Source organism: Tachypleus tridentatus, chromosome 9 (genome assembly GCF_004210375.1).
Source record: "Tachypleus tridentatus isolate NWPU-2018 chromosome 9, ASM421037v1, whole genome shotgun sequence".
Classification (NCBI taxonomy): Eukaryota; Metazoa; Arthropoda; class Merostomata; order Xiphosura; family Limulidae; genus Tachypleus; species Tachypleus tridentatus.
Window position 1 is genome coordinate 158805899 of NC_134833.1, and position 11470 is coordinate 158817368.

At 33.5% G+C, this 11470-nt stretch overlaps 1 long non-coding RNA gene across 1 annotated transcript; it reads right to left on the reverse strand.

Annotated features, from left to right (window-relative positions):
* Positions 1-5612: 5612 nt before the first annotated feature.
* Positions 5613-9723, reverse strand: LOC143227284 (uncharacterized). Its single transcript, XR_013014983.1, has 3 exons — positions 9665-9723; positions 8605-8668; positions 5613-6026 (listed from the first exon to the last, which is right to left on the reverse strand). It is a non-coding gene; the product is annotated as an uncharacterized LOC143227284 (long non-coding RNA).
* Between the last annotated feature and the right edge of the window lie 1747 nt (positions 9724-11470).

Consider the following 11470-nt stretch of genomic DNA (forward strand, 5'->3'; position numbering starts at 1 on the left):
TGCTTCTTTTCTGTCAGATACTATACTCTCCTGACACTTCTGGTGCTTCTTTTCTGTCAGATACTATACTCTCCTCACACTTCTGGTGCTTCTTTTCTGACAGATACTATACTCTCTTCACACTTCTGGTGCTTCTTTTCTGTCAGATACTATACTCTCCTCACACTTGGTGCTTCTTTTCTGACAGATACTATACTCTCTTCACACTTCTGGTGCTTCTTTTCTGTCAGATACTATACTCTCCTCACACTTCTGGTGCTTCTTTTCTGTCACATACTATACTCTCCTCACACTTCTGGTGCTTCTTTTCTGTCAGATACTATACTCTCCTCACACTTCTGGTTCTTCTTTTCTGTCAGATACTATACTCTCCTCACACTTCTGGTGCTTCTTTTCTGTGACATACTATACTCTCCTCACACTTCTGGTGCTTCTTTTCTGTCAGATACTTTACTCTCCTCACACTTCTGGTGCTTCTTTTCTGTCAGATACTATACTCTCCTCACACTTCTGGTTCTTCTTTTCTGTCAGATACTATACTCTCCTCACACTCTGGTTCTTCTTTTTCTGTCAGATACTATACTCTCCTCACACTTCTGGCTTCTTTTCTGTCACATACTATACTCTCCTCACACTTCTGGTGCTTCTTTTCTGTCAGATACTATACTCTCTTCACACTTCTGGTGCTTCTTTTCTGACAGATACTATACTCTCCTCACACTTCTGGTGCTTCTTTTCTGTCAGATACTATACTCTCCTCACACTTCTGGTGCTTCTTTTCTGTCAGATACTATACTCTCCTCACACTTCTGGTGCTTCTTTTCTGTCAGATACTATACTCTCCTCACACTTCTGGTGCTTCTTTTCTGTCAGATACTATACTCTCCTCACACTTCTGGTTCTTCTTTTCTGACAGATACTATACTCTCTTCACACTTCTGGTGCTTCTTTTCTGTCAGATACTATACTCTCTTCACACTTCTGGTGCTTCTTTTCTGACAGATACTATACTCTCTTCACACTTCTGGTGCTTCTTTTCTGACAGATACTATACTCTCCTCACACTTCTGGTGCTTCTTTTCTGACAGATACTATATTCTCCTGACACTTCTGGTGCTTCTTTTCTGTCAGATACTATACTCTCCTCACACTTCTGGTGCTTCTTTTCTGTCAGATACTATACTCTCCTCACACTTCTGGTGCTTCTTTTCTGACAGATACTATACTCTCCTGACACTTCTGGTGCTTCTTTTCTGTCAGATACTATACTCTCCTCACACTTCTGGTGCTTCTTTTCTGACAGATACTATACTCTCTTCACACTTCAGGTGCTTCTTTTCTATCAGATACTATACTCTCCTCACACTTCTGGTGCTTCTTTTCTGACAGATACTATACTCTCCTCACACTTCTGGTGCTTCTTTTCTGACAGATACTATACTCTCCTCACACTTCTGGTGCTTCTTTTCTGTCAGATACTATACTCTCCTGACACTTCTGGTGCTTCTTTTCTGTCAGATACTATACCTCCTCACACTCTGGTGCTTCTTTTCTGTCAGATACTATACTCTCCTGACACTTCTGGTGCTTCTTTTCTGACAGATACTATACTCTCCTCACACTTCTGGTGCTTCTTTTCTGTCAGATACTATACCTCTCCTCACACTTCTGGTGCTTCTTTTCTGACAGATACTATACTCTCCTCACACTTCTGGTGCTTCTTTTCTGTCAGATACTATACTCTCCTCACACTTCTGGTGCTTCTTTTCTGTCTAATACAGAACTGAAGAATGTGTACTACAGTAAACAGGAAGTTAGCTGTGATAGTGGTGTGTGTTTCAGGGAAGAATGTGTACTACAGTAAACAGGAAGTTAGCTGTGATAGTGGTGTGTGTTTCAGTGAAGAATGTGTACTACAGTAAACAGGAAGTTAGCTGTGATAGTGGTGTGTGTTTCAGGGAAGAATGTGCACCACAGTAAACAGGAAGTTAGCTGTGATAGTGGTGTGTGTTTCAGTGAAGAACGTGCACTACAGCAAACAGGAAGTTAGCTGTGATAGTGGTGTGTGTTTTAGTGAAGAACGTGTACCACAGTAAACAGGAAGTTAGCTGTGATAGTGGTGTGTGTTTTAGTGAAGAATGTGAACTACAGTAAACAGGAAGTTAGCTGTGACAGTGGTGTGTGTTTTAGTGAAGAATGTGAACTACAGTAAACAGGAAGTTAGCTGTGACAGTGGTGTGTGTGTTTTAGTGAAGAACGTGAACTACAGCAAACAGGAAGTTAGCTGTGACAGTGGTGCGTGTTTTAGTGAAGAATGAACGCACCACAGTAAACAGGAAGTTAGCTGTGATAGCGGTGTGTGTTTTAGTGAAGAATGTGTACTACAGTAAACAGGAAGTTAGCTGTGATAGTGGTGTGTGTTTTAGTGAAGAATGTGTACTACAGTAAACAGGAAGTTAGCTGTGATAGTGGTGTGTGTTTCAGTGAAGAATGTGAACCACAGTAAACAGGAAGTTAGCTGTGATAGCGGTGTGTGTTTTCAGTGAAGAACGTGCACTACAGCAAACAGGAAGTTAGCTGTGATAGTGGTGTGTGTTTTAGTGAAGAATGTGTACCACAGCAAACAGGAAGTTAGCTGTGATAGTGATGTGCGTTTCAGTGAAGAACGTGCACCACAGCAAACAGGAAGTTAGCTGTGATAGTGGTGCGTGTTTTAGTGAAGAATGTGCACCACAGCAAACAGGAAGTTAGCTGTGATAGCGATGTGTGTTTCAGTGAAGAACGTGCACCACAGCAAACAGGAAGTTAGCTGTGATAGCGGTGTGCGTCTTTAGTGAAGAACGTGAACCACAGCAAACAGGAAGTTACCTGTGATAGTGGTGCGTGCCTTTTAGTGAAGAACGTGCACCACAGCAAACAGGAAGTTAGCTGCGATAGTGGTGCGTGTTTTAGTGAAGAACGTGCACCACAGTAAACAGGAAGTTAGCTGTGATAGTGGTGTGTTTCCAGTGAAGAACGTGCACCACAGTAAACAGGAAGTTAGCTGTGATAGTGGTGTGTGTTTTAGTGAAGAATGTGTACCACAGCAAACAGGAAGTTAGCTGTGATAGTGATGTGTGTTTCAGTGAAGAACGTGCACCACAGCAAACAGGAAGTTACTGTGATAGTGATGCGTGTCCAGTGAAGAACGTGCACCACAGCAAACAGGAAGTAGCTGTGATAGTGGTGTGTGTTTTAGTGAAGAATGTGTACTACAGCAAACAGGAAGTTAATGTGATAGCGTGTGCGTGTTTAGTGAAGAACGTGCACCACAGCAAACAGGAAGTGTGATAGTGGATGCGTCTTTAGTGAAGAACGTGCACCACAGTAAACAGGAAGTTAGCTGCGATAGTGATGCGTGTTTTAGCGAAGAACGTGCACCACAGTAAACAGGAAGTTAGCTGTGATAGCGGTGCGTGTTTTTAGTGAAGAACGTGTACCACAGCAAACAGGAAGTTAGCTGTGATAGTGGTGTGCGGCCTAAGTGAAGAACGTGCACCACAGCAAACAGGAAGTTAGCTGTGATAGTGATGTGTGTTTTAGTGAAGAACGTGCACCTACAGCAAACAGGAAGTTAGCTGTGATAGTGGTGTGTGTTTTAGTGAAGAACGTGTACTACAGCAAACAGGAAGTTAGCTGTGATAGTGGTGTGTGTTTTAGAAGAAGAAGTGATGCGTGCTCTAGTGAAGAACGTGCACTACAGCAAACAGGAAGTTAGCTGTGATAGTGGTGTGTGTTTCAGTGAAGAATGTGCACCACAGCAAACAGGAAGTTAGCTGTGATAGTGGTGTGTGTTTTAGTGAAGAACGTGCACCACAGTAAACAGGAAGTTAGCTGTGATAGTGGTGTGTGTTTTAGTGAAGAACGTGTACCACAGCAAACAGGAAGTTAGCTGTGATAGTGGTGTGTGTTTTAGTGAAGAATGTGTACTACAGTAAACAGGAAGTTAGCTGTGATAGTGGTGTGTGTTTTAGTGAAGAATGTGTACTACAGTAAACAGGAAGACAGCTGTGATAGTGGTGTGTGTTTTAGTGAAGAGTTGTTCTTGGACGTTTACATGCTACAACGCAGCTGAATCACATTGAAACGTAAAGTAGGTGGGAGTTTCAAGACTAGAAGACAGTATAAACATTTTCACTCTTTGAAGGTTGCAATGAACAATACAAATTCTTATTGAAAATAGTATGAAAACTGATATTTTAGGGTATGTACAGTGATATTATATAACTTCCTATGTATACATACACATAAACCATCAGTTATAAATATAACTAGAAAAATAAAACTGAATATAACACATGGCAACTGATAATGTACTTAATATTTAAAATTAATTTATAAATAAAATCAGGTATAATAACTTTATATCAAACACAAAATATCTAAATAAAAATGTTGTTGAATAACTTGTTGAAAAAATATATCGAGGAATAAATATTTTTGCAAGTGTAACATTAAACAACATGAAATTATATTGTGTGTGTGTTATTATAACATTATATAACATTAAATTATATTGTGTGTGTGTTATTATAACATTATACAACATGAAATTATTTTGTGTGTGTGTTATTATAACATTATACAACATGAAATTATATTGTGTGTGTGTTATTATAACATTATATAACATTAAATTATATTGTGTGTGTATTATTATTACATTATACAACATGAAATTATATTGTGTGTGTGTTATTATAACATTATACAACATGAAATTATATTGTGTGTGTGTTATTATTACATTATACAACATGAAATTATATTGTGTGTGTGTTATTATAACATTATACAACATGAAATTATATTGTGTGTGTGTTATTATAACATTATACAACATGAAATTATATTGTGTGTGTGTTATTATTACATTATACAACATGAAATTATATTGTGTGTGTGTTATTATAACATTATACAACATGAAATTATTTTGTGTGTGTGTTATTATAACATTATACAACATGAAATTATATTGTGTGTGTTATTATAACATTATACAACATGAAATTATATTGTGTGTGTGTTATTATTACATTATACAACATGAAATTATATTGTGTGTGTGTTATTATTACATTATACAACATGAAATTATATTGTGTGTGTGTTATTATAACATTATACAACATGAAATTATATTGTGTGTGTGTTATTATTACATTATACAACATGAAATTATATTGTGTGTGTTATTATAACATTATACAACATGAAATTATATTGTGTGTGTGTTATTATTACATTATACAACATGAAATTATATTGTGTGTGTGTTATTATAACATTATACAACATGAAATTATATTGTGTGTGTGTTATTATTACATTATACAACATGAAATTATATTGTGTGTGTGTTATTATTACATTATACAACATGAAATTATATTGTGTGTATTATTATTATAACATTATATTGTGTGTGTGTTATTATTACATTATACAACATGAAATTATATTGTGTGTGTTATTATTATAACATTATATTGTGTGTGTGTTATTATAACATTAAATTATGTTGTGTGTGTTTTATTATAACATTAAATTACATTGTGTGTGTGTTATTTTGTAATAAAGCCATATCGAGCTATCTGACATGTTCACTGATGACAATCAAAACCATGATTTTATCATTGTAATTCTGTAGCAAAGTGCTGTACCACCCTGGGTTTCCAAGAATTTCAAAGTATGTCAGTGTTTTTAAATATTTTAATCTAACCTAGACTGTGCTAACGTATCTACTTAAATAGATGTTACAAACCTGGGACTTCCTAATAGAGCCACAAGTCTTTTCATGTGTTATTACTGATATAGTCACCAATATGATTGCCTTCAAACTTTACTCATCTTGGCTCATTTATTGTAGATGATATTTAAGTCACGGTGTGGGCATGCTTTCTCGGTAAACGCAGATGAATTCCTTTTAGATGGACCAAAATTATCAAGAGGTTTTAGAGATGTCGCAGAAAACTAAAGTATATCTAAGGGTAAAAATGTAGTACTACTTAGTACACAGTTTATCACATCACTCTAAATAACAAAACATCACTGGAGAACACAAGTTACAGCAAAATATACTTTGAACTTTAAATATGAACAATTAATGTGGACTTAAATCGAGAGGTGATAATGTAAAAACATGTACAAATTACATGGCTAGCAATTAAGTAATAAAGATATTTCACGAGGAAAACATCAGTACTTATTAAAAACTAGATTTATTTTAATATATTAAATATCATGAGATCAGTTAAAATAAACGATGAAGTTTAAAAACATATTATATTCAATTTTTACAAACTTATCACTGAGAAAGAGAATATATTTTGGAATAAATTATCTATCACAAGTGTCAATCATTTCTTAGTTGTGTACAGTTTCAAAAATTAATGTTTTCATTCTTTATTGTACAATAAATTACTTGATTAAATATCTATAAATTATTGCTTTTCAGTGAATATTTGTTAGAGCTGTAAAAGGTTTATCATATATTTTACTTCGTCCTTTATTATATTTTAATTTTTTATATAATTTTCTTTTATTCTTACCTATCAATTTAACTTGTAATGAGACATATCTAATATATATACAATAAACAATATTTAACAGTTTTACAGAGATTTCAGTTTGAATAGTTTGATCTAAAACAGCTTCGTTTTTGTTTTTTTTTTTATTTCCAACTCATAAATGAAACACCAAGACTAACATTCTAATGAACATTTGGCCTGGTTTATGAATAAATTTGGTATTAACTGAAATGTCATAATTTGTTACTAGTTTTTGCCAAATGTTGGTTATTTGTCTGCTGATATTGGGAAGATATGGTATGCAACAGTATATGGTTTAGTGATTTTTCGATTTGTGAGATATATTTACTTTTGTTGCTTGATTTTGCTTTCTGTCTAGGTGTGTGCGTATAATATTTTCTACGGTTTGTGGAGCAAACTTGTTGATGTTGATGAAGTATTGTTTTATTTTGTCTAATTCATCATTAATTTTATCTGGTGAGCATATTTGGTTTCTTAGTGTGTTGAGTTTTTTGTTTTGTTTCATGCGCTGAGTCCTAAGGAATGTATAGTCCAGTATGGGTGATTTTTTCGGTGGATTTCTGTTTTAAATTGCGTGTCGGTTCTTGTAATTTTGAGGTTAAGAAATAATATTTGATTGCTTTCTTCCTGTTCACATGTGAAGTTAATGTTGGGATGTATAGAGTTAATGTGATTGAAAAAATTAAGTATGTGATCTGTAAATTTGAATCCCGCAACCGTGTCATCTACATATCTGTACCAGTATAGTGGTGGATGTAACGCTGTGTTAATTGCTTGTGTTTCAACTTGTGTCATAAAAATATTGGCTAGAACTGGTGATACTGGGTTGCCCATGCTTAGGCCATTTGTTTGTCTATAGTTTTGGTTGTTGAACATGAAGTTTGTCTTTATCGTGGTGAATCCTATGAGGGTTGCTAATTGGTTGCTGGGAATGTCTATAGTTGGGTTAGGGTCTCGGATATAGAGTTCTAAGGCTATCTTGCAGGCTTCAGTGGTTGGAACTTCTGTAAAGAGGGATATAACATCGAAACTGGCCATTAAGGCTTTATGATTAAGTTGATTAAGATTAGACTTGAAATTAAAAGAGACTTTGATGAATGAGCTGGCTGATGTTACATATTTGGAGAATGCCCATGCTATGTATTTACCAAGATTGTAATTAAACGATTCATACGTGGATGTTATTGGTCATATTGGATGATCTGGTTTAAGAGGTTTGGGGATGCCGAATATTTGTGGCGTGCGTGAGTCGGTCTTGCGTATGTAGGAATAAAGTGTTTGAAACTGTGTTGGCTTTTTCATTTTTAGTAGTATTTTGTTCAGTTGCATCTTGTGTGTCTTTGTTAAGATTTGTGTCTATTGGTTTAAATTTGTTCGTGTCTGATAGGTTGTTATTCATTTTTTGAATGTATTCATTCATGTTCATTATAACTATAGCGTTACCTTTATCTGCTTTCAGAATTTTTATGTTTTGTCTTGTTTTAGGTTTTTAATGGAATTAATGTCTCTTTTTGTAAGATTGTTTTTAGCTTTCTGTTGTGAAATTATGTTGATGGTTTTGTGAGAAAATTATTTGAAAAAATCGTTTAAGACGTTGTTTTTAGGTGTTTCTGGAAAATTTAAATTTTAAATTTTTTTTGGGAAGTTTGGCTGTTGGATGTCAATAAAATTGTCAGAGTTGTCTTTCTGTTGGTTGTTTTCTGTGGAAAGTATCACAAGTTTTCTGACTATGTCTTCTAAACATGTTTTAATTTCTAATGTTGGACCTTAGAACCAACCTAAAAAATAACCAACATTTGGCAAAAACTAGTTGCAAAATATGACATTCTAGTTAATACCAAATTTATTCAAAAACCAGGCACAAAACTGAGGTCTATACTATGTAAAAACTACACTGACAAACACCACACCAACATTATTTATAAAATACAATGTGATAACTGCCACGACTTCTATATTGGAGAAACAAGTAGAAAAATGGAAACCAGATTCAGAGAACATAAAAAGTCACCTTCACAAGTTTTCGAACACTGCAATTCAATCTTTGGCTTTCCTTCCATCCAACAGTTCCTCAACTGCAGAAGTAAAACCGTGGAATTTATTGTTCAACAGAACAGAATTATCATGATCAATTTCTTAACTTTTAAGTCAAGTAGTGTTCTTTCTGAATGTCAATGTTAACTGATATATCTTTTCCATGTAAATGTTTAAGCTCCTCCTGAAATCTTACTGTCATTCTCCACAGTCCACACTTTACCTGCCTCTTCTTTAATGAGGATACTCCAATTTACAAATTCTACACATAGATTGCACATCTTCATCACTAGCTTCCTTCAAAATACCTGCCAGTCCAAAGCTCCCAAATGAAATCCCGTCATTGTGCTTGTTACATCTGGCAAATTTTGAACGCTTGTCTCCAAGTCTTAACCGTTGTACTGATACTTGCAGCCTTACAGTTATCAATACTAATTACCATAATCTTTTGCTAACAGCTACTATTGAGCTTAACATTTAAGAATCAATTACATTGTGTTTTTTTAATCTCTACTCCTTCACAATAACGTAATGAAGTTTAGCTATATAGAACTTTATAAATTAGTATAACTGACAACATACGTGAGGTTAATAACAAAATATTTTTAGTCTGATTTATAATCTACCTATGTTTATAGGCTGGATCTAAACTAGCGATCTTACTTGAAGTAATAAAGTTATTTCTTAAAACACCAAAAGATATTAAAACTTTCAGAATAGGCTCGTTACAGTTACTTGAGTTCACTAATTTTTGCTGTAATAATAAAACACGAAGAAAAAAACAGTTTTAGTAAACTATATTTTAGATTATATTTACTTAATAAAAAAATATATTATCCTGTTCTGCGATTTATCACAAGCTTATCTAAAGTACCGTTACAATGTTAAGCCTATTTAAAAATTAAGCCTTGTTGTAAAATCTACACATTTTAAATTTAAATTGTGACCATCTTTCTTTTATTTACAAATCAGACTATATCTAGTTGTTATTTAACCCAAATGACTTCGAATTTTAATATCAAGATTAAATAACTCACAAATTTATAAGAGCGACCACTCTCACCCTGCATCTCAAAACTCAGATTTGATAGTCAGCGTTAACATCTAATATATATATACATATATATTTGATAGCATTTAAACGACAAAAAGCAACCTGAGCGTTGAGAGAATTTTTGTTCAATCGGAAATTTAGAATGAACAGATTTAAATAATAACAAATGCAAAGAAATGTACAAAATAATATTTGATACACACGTGTTAGAAAAACTACTGTGAAGAAAGGCTCAAATATAAGAATAAACCATTAATATAATGATAAATAAGAAATATTATTACTTCATCAGCTTTTATGTCCTTTCCAACAATATAGTAAGCTAGTTTAGAAATACTTAACAATACACACCGTCTCTTAGAAACCAAACTATCACTGCACAAGTTTCGAAGTCTCTGTGAAAAAAAACAACTGCAGCGTATATTTCAAAATATTAATTTTACTAAAAGTAATTACAAAGGTTCTTTGGAAGATTAGAGTTGACATAATAATGATGTCTATTCTGGGGTGTTTAACTCATGTATTTGTGTTGCTTGTAATATACTGTTGGAGGAATATCGTAATCCTGGCTGTTTTTAGGTTTTTAATCGTAGCATCAATAATGGCTTCTATATGCCATTTAATTAAAGTAATGACGACTTCCAGTAAATGTATAACCACGGAAGATATAAAAGACGCTTTAAAATATACGTCTATAGAAATCTGTTGGGATATCTTGACATATCTGATTATAGTTGTGGTAGTTGTCCTACGGCGATTACTTTACGTATCCATGATAAATATCGCAAGATACCTGATTAACGTAGTTGTGGTGGTTCTCTAATCTGTTTAATTATTTTAGCCGTGATATATGAACTAAAACATTCAAATAATGTCTTTAGGGTGGTTATCCTAAGTTGTTTCGTTAATATAATCCTGATGGTTCTCTGCAGATGTTTGACTAACATTGTCATGATAGGCGTATTAATATGTTTAACTTCACTAGTCATATTAATTGTTTTGATGCGTGTGACTAAAATGGTAATGATGGATATCGTGAGATACTTAACTGAAAATTTGATGATTAGTATCTTAAAAGAACTGATTAAAGTAATAATAATGACTACACTCCGATTTATAATCACAGAAGATATGATAGCTGTCCCATATATCTTAGTTTACGTATTCATTAAGGTTATAACTTTTTATTTAATACATTTATGATGATTGTCACGAGAAAAAAAATCGTATATATAAAAGAGAAATTCTTTGATATCAAAACTGTTGTAATGTAATCAGTGAAGTAGACTAGTATATGGGAGTGACATATGACAGAAAACTTTAGTGTTTAGTAAACATAAAAGATATCAGACACGGTAAAGAACAACATGGAAATGAAATCCCAAGAGCTATTGAAGTAAGTGTAAAATCTTCCAAATAAATAATTTATTCCTGTCTTATCTGAATGAGGTTAAAAGTTTTATAAACTTAAGAAACACCGAAATAAATTAATTCAGTCAGTATTTGTTAGAGGATTAGGTGTGACAGCATTATTATAGCTAATCATCTGATTGATAGTTGTACAGAAATGTTTGTTCATGCTGATTACTGATAAAGAAAAAGAAGTGAATGAGTACAAGCGAATTTGTAACAAAATATTCCATAACAACTATGCATTTCAAAAAATATATAAATAATTATGGGTTCAAAGTATGGGTGTGTTTAAAGTAATTATGACAATAAAAGTACTTTTTGTGTTTATTTCTTTTGTATGCAGTAAGATTTTTACAGCTTTTTTGAAGGGAAGAGA